The 14,724-nt window shown below is 41.8% G+C and overlaps 1 long non-coding RNA gene across 1 annotated transcript in view; it reads left to right on the forward strand.

Moving 5' to 3' along the window:
* Positions 1 to 12,908, forward strand: part of LOC116580190 — a 53,527-nt gene extending 40,619 nt beyond the window's left edge. Inside the window, exons 2-3 of the long non-coding RNA XR_004281541.1 lie at positions 11,980 to 12,090; positions 12,635 to 12,908. This is a non-coding gene — a long non-coding RNA (uncharacterized LOC116580190). The remainder of the gene's footprint in view (positions 1 to 11,979; positions 12,091 to 12,634) is intronic.
* The last annotated feature ends 1,816 nt before the right edge of the window (positions 12,909 to 14,724 follow it).

The raw sequence follows: 14,724 nt of genomic DNA on the forward strand, positions 1-14,724 counted from the left end.
TCCTCCACCAGTCCTGTCAGCAGCCAGGGGGATGCAAAAGCACATCAAAGGCCAAGCAGTGGGGTGGGCTGTGGGGAGCCTACATTCTTTTGGCACCCCAACATTGGCTGGCACCTCAGGTCTTCATCAAACATGGACTGCCATGCCTTCGAGGCCTGCAGATAATACCCCATGAGCTGCCAGCTTCCTTTCAGAAGCATATCAGCCCTGGTCTCTGTTCTCGGATGCCAAGCGCTGGGGAGGTTTTAAAGAGCAGGCTGCTGCCTTTCTCTGCCTCTGCATTCAGGCCTTGCTCCGCCTTACCCTCCCTGTGGTTTCTCTGACACTCTTTTCCTGAATATCATTTCTTTCCCTTCCTCCAGCAACACAAAAGCTCAACACGGGTTTATTCTGTGAGCTTGACCTTTTGCTTCTCCCGCTTAGCTGGCTCAAACGCCACTTGCAAAAAAATGTAAATCTGAGCTATGCTGTGTGCAGTTTTTGCTGCGCTTTTCCAAGTTCCTTGCTTTGCTCTATAGCAGTGTCCAATTCTGTACTGAGGAATCAGAGCAGCATCAGGCCTGGGGGAATCTACTGGAGGGGCTAATACTCATCACCTGGGCAAAGACTTTAGAGACAACCCTAGCCTGGTCTGAGGGAAAGTAAGACTCCAGTTCTGGTCCTGACACTTAACTGTGAGACCACTCCTAACCTTGGGTTTATCTCCATTATAAAGATAAGAGAGGATTTCTCTTGTCAGTCTCACTGGTTTGTGGGGAGGACTGAATGGGAACTGGATATGAGAAAAACTCATGGGCCTGAAATGCTGTAATAGGGAAAACATTCTGTTAGCCCCCCCATAAGCCCTTCCCCAGGGTGTTGAGTGGTTTCCTAAGGAAAAATCTTTTGCAAATTGGCTGAATTCTACCTTCTCCCCAGACCTCTAATGCCAGCAAATGATTTTGTGGAGGTTGTAGACAGAGGAATGTTTATGCAAGTTACATTCTGATTAGATGAAAAAAAAAAAAAAGAGTAATAATTGTTGACTGCTTTTTGAGGGTTCATTTTTATCTGAGGGTTTGTTTGCACATTAGATGCACACAATGTGATTTACATCATTGGCCTCACCCTGTCTTATTTGCCTTAATGTAATTGTCTGTTCAGATTCACTGATGGTGAAAATTGCATTTGTCCTTATCAGTGGAGATATTCTAAAAATGAGAAGTTCAAAGAAGGCAGAGGCTTTAATACAGGAAAAGTGTGTTTATTTTCTTAGCTCCTTTGAAATAGTCTTATTCCCTGGAATGGGACAATCTCTTTGCAGAACACCAAAATGGATGGCTCTAAGTAACCCCTAAACAGGGAAGTTGCTAAAAAAGTGGCCTGATTCAGAGCATCTCTGTCAGTTCAACTGTGCTCTTGGCTAACTTTGAAAGATTCGAGGATTTTCTGAGATGTCCACATGTGTGTAAAGGTAACTCCAAATGCTTCCTTTCCTGGTATGCTTGTGCTAGATAACATCCCTAAATTGGAGGAATACACAAGAAGGCTGTCCTTACCAAGGACAAGCTGGAATGCTTATGCTAGGTAACATCGCTAAGTTAAGCGGACACAAGAAGGCTGTTGGTTAGATGTGGAGAAAGGAGGGACAGTTTTCCCAGTGTGGAATGCATTCTCTTTGTTCAGTATTGAAAGTCTGTATGTATAGAGCTCTTAGCATTTGTTTTCTTAGTACAAAATGTTTGGTTACACGCTCTCTTCCAACATCACTTATCTTCATTACGCCATGAACTGTAGCTTCCCATGGAGTTTTAGGCTATTGGGTAAGTGTAGGTTTGCCAGACTACATAAAATTAAACAACAGCTAACATTCCTTGTGTACCCATGTGCTGGACACTATGCTAAGGACTCAACATGAACCATCTAATCTGATCTTCATAAGAGCACTCAGAGATAGGTTCCATTGCCATTCTCCTTGTGGTTTGCTGCAGAGAAGTGTCTTTACCCCAGGTGACACAGCCGGTGACTAGGGAGCTAGGATTTAAATCGTTGCATGCGGCATTTGTAGCAGTGGTCTTACCTATGATGTCAGGAGTACCAGGCACATGGTGTGCATCAGGCTTACCCAGGAAAGCTGTTGAAAGAATATTAGATGACTATGAATTGTCGCTGGAGCAGATCGCAGGGATGTGTGCTCTAAGATGGATAAGACTAATACCCCAAGCCAGTCAGGCTGCTACTGCAACTTGTCTGGCTCTCAGGATAACTTGGGGGCACTTGTTATAAATACAGGTGTCCTCTTTGGAGTTCCTGAATCAGAATTCCTGCAAAAGCATTTGGGACACTTATTTTAAGAAAATTCTTGTCCCAAGTGCTTACCCGAGGACCCTGCTTTGAAAGGTGCTCAGTAAGAATGTACTGAATGAGTCAGATTCACACGAAGGCCATTTTTGTGATTTGTTGTGGAGAAGGCTTTGGACTAAGTCCTGGTCCTGTTCTGCTCTGCTCTCACCAGCTGGGCAGCCTCTGACAAGTTAGGTCCTCCCTCCAGACCGCAATTCTCCAAGCTATAAAATGGAGAGTGGCCAAGATGATACTTCCAGACTCTCCTAACTTTGAATACCATTTCTATTCACTAAACCTACTTTTATAAGAAATATCCAAACACAAGGCTACAACCTTGGTGTAGAGATACCCCAAAACTATTTTTTAGGGTAAAATACCTTAATTTGCTGTGAAATAGTGACTCTTTATGGATGTGAGTCTATTCTCTTGTGAATTCGATACAGCAGTTGTCCAATCCAGGTATAATTTCTGGGTAAACACTAGAGATGTTACCTAAACAAAAGAAGTGTTAGTAAATACTTCTTCCTGTGTGACTGGAAGGTATAGCTCTTCTCCACCTGGCAGAGCCTAGGGGGATGGACCAGGTGAGTGCTGAACATATTTTCACTGTCCTCAGCTTCCCAACTCCTTCCACACCCATGGCTTCACCTGACCTGGACATAGGTAAGTAGGGTGGGCAGGCCAGGTGGTATTACCCTTTTCTGGTCAAGGAGGTCCTATAGGTAGTTAATGGGGATGTTTTCCCAACTTCTCCAATGTGAAGTTTCCCTGAATAGGATGTAAGTGCCAGGAGAGAAGAAAGCTCGTCCATCTTGTTCAGCCTTGTACCTGGAACTGTGCTAGCACGCAGTGGGCATTGGTAATTATCTGTTGAATGAGTAAATAAGTCTGGCTCTCATTCTCTGACCATGGCCTCTCTGGAAGTTTAAAGAGGTACATAGTGGTGTGTGGGTATCTGGGAAATATCACCACTGTCTGTGGTGACTGTTGGGCCCTTCTTTGTAGAATGGTGTGGAAAGGATATGAAAGCAGATTTCCTGGCGTGCAAGCTAGATGAGGTACCAACGGATGGTGCCACTGGCCTTGAGAATTCCCACCTCTGTGTGATGGGTGAAAAGTGAACAGGAAAACTTCAATCCATCAGAAGTTCCTGATCTAAGCCGGCCACCCCTGATGAGGGCTCTTTGGTAGGATGCGGGAGAGTCACAAAACGGTTGGCTTGGGGGAAGAGACAGCCAAAGTTGGGAGAACTTTTTATCAACCGATCAGACAACTCTGCAATGTGCTCTATGCAGAAACCTCTCTGAAGCTGGGCTTGTCCCTGGAATGTGAGAAAGACCTTGTGAGGTGACAGGTATCTATTGTATCAGAAGCTATAAGCAGGGACCAGCAGATGAGCTTTGTTTAGCCTGTGTAGTGTTTTTTAAATTTCTGAATTAATTAGCAACACATTGGAAAATCAAGAGATTTCAAGTAAACCTTAGATTTGTGGTTTCTCTGGAACACTGTGTCCACATCTCGCATGGCTAAAAATTGTTTGGAGCGAAGTAGCTGCTACAGTTTCTTGTTGACATGCAGGCTGTTGCCTTCCCCACCGTAGAGAACTAGTAGTCTGTCCATGTGGCGGGCATTGTTGACATCCGGCCCACTTCCTTCATCCCCACACACCCCAGCCAGACTGCTTGGGACTGCTCTGACCTGTCCTTCTTTCCTTTGGGGCTTTCTTTGGCCACCTGAATATTTGCAGTATACCCAGGGTAGGCCAGAAATGTCAGCGAGCTTCCCTTGGGAGCTGCTCTTCAGAAATGATGGATGGGAGTTGGCAGATAAATACTCTGAATCTGAGGCACAATCTAAGTGATCCCTCTGGCCCTCAGCAGGATTGAACCACAGTGGGACCTGCTTGTAAACACTCTGCACTGGCTCCCTTTTCTTCCTGTTCCTCCTGGTATTCTTGAGATCACGTCCCAAATAAGCAACTTGTCCTTAACTAATCACCTCAGGATTTGTTTCTGGGGAATCCCCACCTGAGACAAGATGCTTGACTTTATCCCAAAGGGAAAAATGGGAAGAGGACCCTGTAGTTGACCCTGACCTGCCTGATGTTTCTTATTCCAGTGTCCTCTGAGATCACAACCTTGGTGATTCTCAAAAAGTCAGGTGACAAACCATTCCTCCCAGTGCAGAAGTGGCCTTGGGCATCACTGAGCAGCCTGGGGCTTGTCTTTAAGGTTGTAGTGCCTTAAAGATGGATCCCCCATGCCTAGGACTATCAGGGGGTCATCCCATCTGGATGGTATCCTTTGGCTATTCTTCAGTCATTTCAGGGCCTGTCACCTACTAAACAAATCCATGACAGGTGTAAATGACAACTACTGGAATGAGTCTGTCACTTCTCCCCGCATTGCCTATTCTGGTACAAGAGCCCAGAAATTCATTTTGAGGAGCCATTTCTCATCTGACCTCATTCTGTGAGGTCTGGGAATGGGATTAGAAGTGAACTAAAGCTACTCCCAAAGGCTTCTTGACCACTACTGTGGCATGGCTGACAAGATTCTGACAACTCAGAGGGGTGCCTGGGTGGCTCAGTGGGTTAGGGACTCTGCCTTCAGCTCAGGTCATGATCCCGGGGTCCTGGGATCGAGTCCTGCATCGGGCTCCCTGCTCAGCAAGGAGCCTGCTTTCTCCTCTCTCTCTCTCTGCCTACCTCTCTGCCCACTTGTGATCTCTGTCTGTCAAATAAATAAATAAAATCTTTGAAAAAAAAAAAAAATTCTGACAACTCAGAATCTTGAGTGGGGCCTGCCACAGAGCACCTTTCAGCTGTACCTGTTGCCAGCTGTGAGGTGGAGTTAATCTTGGTCACCTTTCTGGGTCCTTACTTCTTCATCTCTTTCATGGGATTGTGAGAATGTAAATGATTTAATAATCAGAAAGCATTTAGCATAGTTCTGAGCTCATTGAAAGTGCTCAACAAATAATTATTAATATTCAAGTTATTAAGATTCTAGTTGGCTGAAAAAAGGGACATGAATACAGACACAAAGTCTGAACTACAGTCTCTGAGTTGCATGCTGGGTGCTACTGGAGAATTCAGACTTATTCTTTTTTTCCCTTCTATCTCCCCACCCTTGTCCTGTATGTAGGTCTGTGCGTATGTGTGTGTGTGTGGAATTACAACCCATTGAACATGCTTTCTGAGGCTTAGCTAAGTAAGCTCCCAGCCAAGAACTTATATGAGGCCAACCAGGAATTGAGACATCAAATAATATTTAATTTCACTTCTCCCTAAATATTATTGAATTCCATTCCCAATAAGTTTTCTTTTGACTCACTCTTTTTGCAGTAGTTCAAGCAGAAAAAAAAAAAATCTCTTAGATGCAAGTAAAAGAACCTCATTAAAAAAATTCTTCAGTTAAATGCAAGGGACTGGATGATTTTTGTTGTTGTTGTTTTGTCATGTACATTATTTAGCATAATGATTATCCTACACGTCTTTTTTAAAAATTTATTTTGGGGACTGCTTCTTCCATTTCCCTTGGGAAAGAGTTTTTAGCTCCACGGAGCATGAATTTTTTCACTTATCTAGTGATTATTAGGTATAAAAATCCCCTTTGGTAAGAGATTCCACCTCTAATATTCTTTTCAATGAACAGTTTCTGTAAATATTGCATAAGCTTATTCAGGGAAAAACAATGCTCTAGTGTCTGGGTCTTTGTAACTCCCCTCTGATAGTACCCGCTGAGTCCTTGTGGATCTGTGGAGCTGACTCAGATTCCAGTCCCGAGCGCCTCTCTTCTTTGGGGCTCTATTTTTCGTTGTTGTTTTAATGTCATTTCTGCAGGACCCTGGAACCAGACTCTGACATTTAGCTTGAATGTGTGACCTTGAACAAATTCTTCTCTCTGGCTCGTTTTCCTGATTTGTAAGATGGAGATCATATCAGGCGTCATTTCATAAGGGTGTGGGATGATTAAATGAATTAATCAGGTGCAATGTAATATAGTATGCTCAGGAAAGTGCCCCACACATAGTGAGTATTTTATGTGTCAGCTTATCATGACTCATTCAAGTAGTTTCTTTATTTTCAATACACATGGGTTATTAAGGGGATGATCCTAAACATAATTCTTCTGTGTGGCAGGCAGTGACTACCTTAGCTCACTACCCTGTAATAGAGGTATAATAGAATCTACTTATAAAGTTGTGGTGACGATTGGATGGGCCCATGAACATACGGGGACTAACCCAGGGCCTCACATACACTAGGTATTCAAGAAATGTTATACAACTCCTATTAGAACTCTCCTTTCTTAGCTCTTTAAAGGGATTAACTATGTAAGGCAAAAATACAATAAACTCATTCCCTTAACAGTTATGAGTGCCTTCTGTGTGGCGGGCACCTTCTAGCCTTGAGTGTAGGTTAAGTACTGAATATGACTTGTCACGTGATAGGGCTTTTATCCTATCTATTCTCATGTGAGGTAACTCACGACAAGCAAACAAATATTTCTATCATGTGAATAAGCACTATGGAAAAATAATAAGGCAGTCTAGGGGTATGAAGAGTAAGGGGTCAGGAGGGAAAAGGAAAGAGAGGGGAATGTCAAAATGGGAGGATGACCTGGGAAAGTCTTTCTGTTGACATTTGAACAGAGGCCTGAGGGAAGTGCAGAAGTCAGGGAAGTCTGGGCTGCTGTGAGCAGAATCTTCTAAACAGAAGAAATGGTCAATGCAAAGGCCCTGAGGCAGGCAGGATCTTCTTGGAGGCTATAATATTCCTTCCTTTTTCTCCATTATTTTCTCTCTAGGCTTGGAGCTAAAGTTTCCTAAAGGGACTTCAAGAACAGATGGACTTTAGGGAATCTAGGGCTCAGCTTCTTAAAGAATACGTAAAGTCTTTAACAAACTCCCTGTGTTACTTCCTGCCCGGGACCTTTAAAAGCAATTACCCCTTCTCAGTTAAGTTTTCTGTCTAGTTCTGAGTAGTCAATTGCAGTCTCTAAATTGCTGATACAGCACATCAGGTAATTAAATTACTGCATGTTGCTGGTTGCAAGGCTAAAGCTAGTGGAGTGATTTGTTATTATCCTCTTGAAGAACAATCCATGGGCAAAATACGACTAGATTTGATTTTTCTAAAAAGCTGGGAGTTATGTTATTTAATTAAGATTGTGTCAAAGCATGGCTCTATTTTTCCCTTTGGCCTTTTTCTATTTATTTCACAAATGAAAGAGTTCCTTCTGGAAAAATATTAGAAGTTTTGCTTCCATTATTGCCAAAGAACAAATTTTATTTAATCAATCTATCATCAATCCATATTGTAAACTTGCTATCAGAGCTCTTTAATACAGGGAGAGTTTAATCAAATATAATCCATACTAGCCAGAGTGTAGCTGGACTTCATTTTATGCCAAGAATCCCAAGAAGAAATCAGAGCCTGGATAGGGGCTTTCGGTATAGCTCTTCATTCATTTCATTCAACATCCACTTACTGCATATCAGTTGAGATCCTAAACTGTGCAAGATACTATGCTTTGGGACTGAGTGTATAATTAAAGAAAAAACAAGGTTACCATGCCTCCTACTGAAAGCCCTTGAACAGAGGAAAACAATCAGTAAAAGAGAAATGACTTGGTGTCACCAAATTTCATTTGTTAGTTCCTTGAAGTGGCTCTTCTTCCCCACTTCTCCAAACCTAATCTTTCCTATAAACCCTTGCTCAGATTAGGTCACTTCTGTAAGGCTTTCCCTGAATACTCCATTCTCTACTTGGAATTCTTTTTTTGCTTTTCCACTTGAGTTTTCTCTGAACAGTTTGTACTACATAATTTTGCATTTAATTAAAAGTGCATTGTAATTTATATATTGTCTTCTTTCTGATTTAGATTGCAGCTTTTTTTGAGGGCTGAGACCATATCTCCTACATATTTTTTCAACACATCCACCCACCTTATGTCTTGCATAAGGCAAGGACTCATTTGACTGACAATGAACAATGGTAATATTTCTCAAACGATCTGATTTGATGAGAAGAGTCAGCTTCCATCCACCATCCATCCATCTTCCCATCCATCCACTCCATCCATCCACCTAACCATCCTCATCCGTCCCTCTACTCTCTAGATGGCCAACCATCTACTCAACATACATCCATCTGTCCAACCACCATGCATCTACCCAAACATCATCCATCCATTCATTCACCCACTCAGTAATGTTTATTAAAAATTAGTTCAATCCTGGCAAGAACTTAAGTTATAAAAGCCTTATGACTCGTATCAAAAATGTCAAGAGAGAGAACCAACACAGAAAGTAAATATCAGAAATGAGAACAGGTGCACATGATTTGCCTTGATAGCTGTTTCTCCCCCTCCAGATATTCTTTTGTTTTTAGAAGGCATAGAAAGTCATCTTATAAACATGTAGTTAACAGAAACAGTGACAAAGTTTGGTTTGAGAATTACTAGCATTTATTTTTGAATGCTTTAGTAGTCAATGGACATCTATAATTTAAATCATTTAACTGGCTTTCAAATGTTTTGTTTTAGAGGCAAACAATTTATGTTAATATAATTGTTATATTAAAAATGGCACTAATTGAAGCTCTCTAAGAATACAAATATATAGCTCATAACTGTTCTGTTATCATTAGTCACACACAAGAGAGCATGACACAAAGTAGGTATTTTGTCTCTTGGAAACAAAAACAGCTTGGAAGAACAAAAGATTGCACATCAGTTCCCTGGGAGGGAATGCCAACCACATGGAGTGTATCCAATAAAACATTAGTGACAGAAGAAAGGTAAAAGAGAAGAAGACAGAGATTAAGGAGGTATGAAGAGGAGAGGAAAGGGAGGAGGGAGTGAAGGAAAAGATTTTCTGAATCACCGAGGAAACAGAAGGAGAAAGAAAGACCCAGAGGAGAGCGTGTATCTCACGAAGGAAGCACTGAGTTGCTGGCTGGAAGCAAAACCCCACTGAGCCAGGGCTGCTCATTCTGGCAGGCCTGCCTTGTTCCTGTCATCATTCAATTCATACCCGGGCTACTTGGGCAGTGGGCTCCCTTTCAGTGACTTCCCCCAAAAATCACCTAATCTTCTTTCCCCCTCTCTGAGACCCTTTTCTCCCAGCCAACTTGCAATCCTCTGCTGGCTCACAGAATATAAGACCCGCTGCATCCAAACATAATTAATTGACTTAATGCCCTCCTCACTTCCAAGCAGGTCTGCATAACAAAAGAACCATTAAAAAAAAAAAAAAAAAAAGGACTGTGGCTACTAAGTACACAGAAAATAGGATCATTGGCATCTACTGGTGGAAACTGTTGGCCTGGACTGTGTCAACAATCACTCCAGAACTTCCCTTTAAAGTGAAACATGAAAATGGTCATGTGTTACCGGGAGGAGAATTTTATTCATATATTTGTTTGGAGGAAAAAGAAGACATTGGTGGTATAAAACCACAAGTAAAAAAGAAAGAAAAAAAAAGTTCTGTTTATTCTTGAAGGATCTGATTACCAGCCTTGCAATGTTTGAATAAATATTTCAGGAGACACTGATAATTTGCTGAGAAGAGGGTGACATGAACTTGAAAGGCATTTGTGCAGCTTTTCTAAAATAGAAAAGAAATAAAAAGAGACAATGGTTTGTTATTCCAAGAAGTAGGAATGCAAAAGGAGTCAGAATATCTTGAAAAAGAAGAGGATGTTTTGGCTTTTTGCCTTGTTGTGCCATTACTTAAAAATATTTCAAATGATTACATTGCTGAATTTCCTTTTCCTATACGAACTTGGGAAAACATGTATTAAGAAATACTTCTGTCTCTTGCTTTCCAATTTATATTTATGTTGCTAAATATAACTGTATTTAGAGAAAAACCCAGGATTCTCTTTGAAGTTGCAGGCAGAAGCTGAAGCTTCTGCAATGGCATTGAGGGGAAAAATAATAGCCTTGGTGATGGCCATGCCCAAAATAATGCCTGTCTTCTCTCTTTCCAATGGCATTTCATTTTCTCCCCCAGAAAAGAGTTTATTTGGTTAAAGCTATCTAACTATTCCTTCCTAGTTCTGGTGGGAATATCAGCTAGTCCTTGCAATATTCCCTTTCTTCTGAGACAAATGGATAGGAAATTATGAAAAGTAGGCTCAAATAATAACAGCTTTGGGACTGATATTAGGAATCTCAGCTCTGATTTGCTGTGCGATCTTGGATAAGATAGTTGACCTGTCTGTGCCACAGTTTCCTCACTACAAAACAGGGACAATGATCTGTATCCTTCATAGGGCATGTTGAATGTTCAAAAACAAAAAACAAAACCCTCACAGTGGTACCTGTATGTATGCAGTAAACACCTGACAAACGCTAACGATTATTGACTCCCAAACAGCAGTCCTCCACCCCCAAAGCAGTGCCTCTTCCAGGATGCAGACTGTGTGCTAAACTCTCTGTAAATTCCCTATTTCCAAAGTTGTTCATTTATTTTCTCTATAATTCACATCACAATTTTTGCAGCCATTGCTTCAGTGCGAGTCAATTCATTCTGGATAATCTTATTTGATTAATTCTTCTCAGTAGTCCCTGACAAAATCAAATTAAAAAAAAAAAAGCTTCAACATTTATAGACGCCTTATGTTAGATTTACTTGCATTCGTTATTTAGATCATTCTCTCTAGCTTGGCATTTGGCACCTTTTGCTTAACTCTTTTTCATCCCAGGAGACTGACATCTTTGCATCGTTCTATGGTGCTTTGAATCTTGTTTTTCACACGGATGCCTACCCCCGAGTCAGCGATGAGATATTGATTCTTTTCTTGTCATTTAACATTCTCATGGAGACCCTGGCAGACCAATTTACAAATGATTGCAAAAGTGCTTTGGCAAATTGAGAGTGTTTTTGACTGAGAAAGAAAAACACAGACTATGAAAATTTTGCACCTTTCAATTGGGCTCACTTAATGCTACACAGGCTCTCCCCTAATGAGCATTTTCAATCACTGCTAAAAATCTTCCATTCTGTGATTCATAGAGCTCCCTCATTCAAGTAGGATGTCTCATCCCTGTTCTTTGTGGGCTGGAGTTGATCCTTTCATGCCCAGGAGGCCTTGCCTCCAAGCCTGCTCCTCTAGTTGAGGTTAGTCTTTGCCTAAGCAGGCCAACTTGCTCTGAAAGCACCACCATGGGGTTAATTTGTGGGTCCTCAACCCACCAGGCAGACACCACTTCTCTGACCCTTCTGTCAGACCCTGCAATTCATGGTCCTCCCTAGGGCAGAAGCCACGAGCTACAGAGCAAAGCTGCAGTCAGATTGTATATTTCAGGGTTATTTATTAGTCCTTGGCTTGGAAGTCTAGCCAAGAGGTTTTCACTCGGGGTCTGTTTGCCTTATGCAGTCTGTCTCCAAAGTGCAATTTAGAGATATAGAGACGTCAGGGTAATTTTCCGTCCTCTGGTGACAGAGTTATTATGGAGAAGGAAGGATGAGGGCTGCTTGCTGTGCTAATGACTGCTTCTCATTTCATACAGAAGCCCCAGGAAGTAAACGACTATTCACTACGGCCAGGTTCCCAGAGAGCCTCACCTGGAGTTCCTCTCCCTGGGGAGGTGATGTTAATGGCTTTCTTTGCAAATTCCTCTCCACCCCCGTCTCCTACAGGATTAAAGAACCACTATGTCTAGACACCCAGGAGCTTTGAGGATTTCCTGAGCCTGTTTTGGCTTGTTTATTGTGCTGTCTCACTTGGAGGCTACATCAACAATCAGTATGGTGAGTATTAAGGGCAAAAGCAATGCAGAGATCAGACCCTGTAAGTCTCTGCCTCCTTCTTAAAGTCTTCTTTTGCTCTCTCTGGGCCCCAGTCACAATAGCCCCTTCATGTCCTCAAGAATCCCTTGATTCTGCCCTTTTCAGAGCACCAAGAAATCTCCTAGCCTTGACTGCTCCTCCTTTCTACTCTTCATCTTCCTACCCATCCTCTGTGAGTCACTCATCAGAGAAGCCTCTGTGCCTCCACCCCAGAATAGTTGAGGGCCCTTCTGAAAGCTCTTAGAATTTCTGGTTTGTTTTTTTCGGTGCCTTTCCACATTTCCATTTAATATTTGTGTGAGAATGTATTTGGCCTTATGCCCTAGACAAGCTCACTAGCACTCCAGCACCAAGGACAGTTCCTAACCCTATGTGTCCCTTTCCTTATTAGTCTTCATTGCATGAACACCTACCAAGGATTAGCCTTCAGGTGTTCAAGGTGGGTTTGAGTCAGAGGTGGGGTACATAAAGTGTTCTCACCTGAAAATTGTCTTTTCTCTTTCAGGTACCCTGGGAAAAAGATGGAAAAGGAACCACTCTATGGTGGGTTATAGGATGTAAAAAAGAGAAAGGGCATACCATCCAGTCATGGTTTTCTCATCTTGACATGGTAGCCTTTAGGAGCAAACTCAGACTGTAATGGATGTCATTTCCATAGACACTTGGACAGAACAGCAAGAGATCATCCTTTTTACAGTTGATGTTTGTGTGCATGCACAGCACTGTATGTAGAAGACAGAATTTTAAATACCAAATGAAGTAAAACACTGAAGCACTGAAAAAAAAAATCGTGGTTTTCCATGGACCAATAGGACCTGAAATAGAGCACAGATCAAAATATCTTAATTTTTTTCATTCTCTTTTTTGATCGTAAAAATCCCTTCATTCTCCGTATCCACCTCTTCAGTGACCCAAACACCCAGCTGTCCCAGGAATTTGGCAGTTTGAGTCTCCTGCATTCATTTAGGGAATACCCACCAGGTGGTGGCTGCATACTGGCTGCTGTGACCATGTTTCAAAATCACACAGGACACAGGTGGCATGGGAAGGTGTGAAAAGCCTTAGCTTGGGAACCCTGAGTTGGAATTGCAAATCTACCATTTACAAGCAGCACCAACTTGGGCAAGATATTTAATCTCCTCATTCCCCAATCTTACCTCTATAAACTGAGTTATTTTGAGGATTAAATGACATACAATCACGTAAAAAGTAAATCAGATCATGGCGTACCCTCACTCAGAACCCTCCAACATGTTGTGACGTTTGTGATAGAGTTCAAAGTCCTTAGTGGGGCCACATGATTTGGCCTCTGTCCACATCTCCTGATCCTTATTGCCTTGTTTCTTGGACTCCCCATATGTTGGCTCACCTTTCGCTTCCTCCAGCTACTTAAACATATTATCACCTCAGGACCACTGTGCTTGCTCCTTCCTCTAACTAGAATGCTCTTTGTCCCAGTAGTCATGAGCTTTGGCACACACATCACTCATTTCTCTCTTTCAGGGCTTCCTCCTCAGAAAGACTTTCCTCACCACTCAACTAAAAATATCTCCCATTACTCTTATGTCTCCAATTTGCTTTATTTCTCTACATAGAAATAATTCCTATCTGACATCATGTGGTCTTTTCCTTTGCTTACTGTCTGTCTCCTCTTACCAGACTGGAATCTCAGAAGTGAAAGGGATTTTGGTTTTTTCATTGCTCAATTCCCAGTTCCTAGGACAGTGTCTAGACTCAAATATTTGTTGAATAATCATGCATGCTTGTTAATCATGATGAACACTGTCTCACCTAGTGCTTGGAATGTAGTAGGTACTCAATAAATGTCAGTTCTCTTCCTCTGCCCTTCTCAGCAAGGAGCTTAAACTTTACAGCTGAAGATAAGAGAGTAGGAAATGGATTTTTTTTTAGATTTAGTTAAGCTACTTGGATCTTTTTACATCCCAATAACTACACATAGCAGAGCCTAACAGAAAGTGAATCCTCGTTTTATGTTTTAATCAATTTGTTCCACATAAAGTATGTCTGGGGTGATAAGAGCAAGTGTTTGGAAAAAAAAAAAAGCACTAGAACAATTGATGGAATTTGCTTATTAGTTCTTGTTCTCTTTAGCACTGCTTGCCTTGAAAGGAGGAACTGGGTAGAGAGAAAGAGCCACATTGACTCTCAGGAGGGAACATCACAATTAACAGTCTCTTTTAATGAATCCTACGTTCACTTTGCTATTGAAAGATGCATCAATGGAAACTATTTTTGTCTGTTGCCTTATGAATGAATTTTATGGAGATGTTTCTTTGCTGTAGTGAAAAGCATCCTACGTGGAGCACATGCTCTACGTTTCTTGTTCCCTAATGGACGTGTGTGTTTGCAGACTGCAGATTACCAGCCCTGCAGGGTGGGTAGAGAATGGAAAAAGGGGGAAGAAACATGCTTCTCATTTCTAGAAGAAACTTCTAGAAGGGAGTTTGTGCTGGGATTTTTAAATGAATAGACATTAAAAAGGCAAAAAGGTGGTATGGGGAGAGTGGTGCAGGATGAAAATCATTCTAGGCGGAGGGAAGGGCATTTGGAAAACTAGATCTTAGGTTCTTATTC

This window comes from Mustela erminea, chromosome 19 (assembly GCF_009829155.1).
Source record: "Mustela erminea isolate mMusErm1 chromosome 19, mMusErm1.Pri, whole genome shotgun sequence".
In the NCBI taxonomy this organism is placed as follows: Eukaryota; Metazoa; Chordata; class Mammalia; order Carnivora; family Mustelidae; genus Mustela; species Mustela erminea.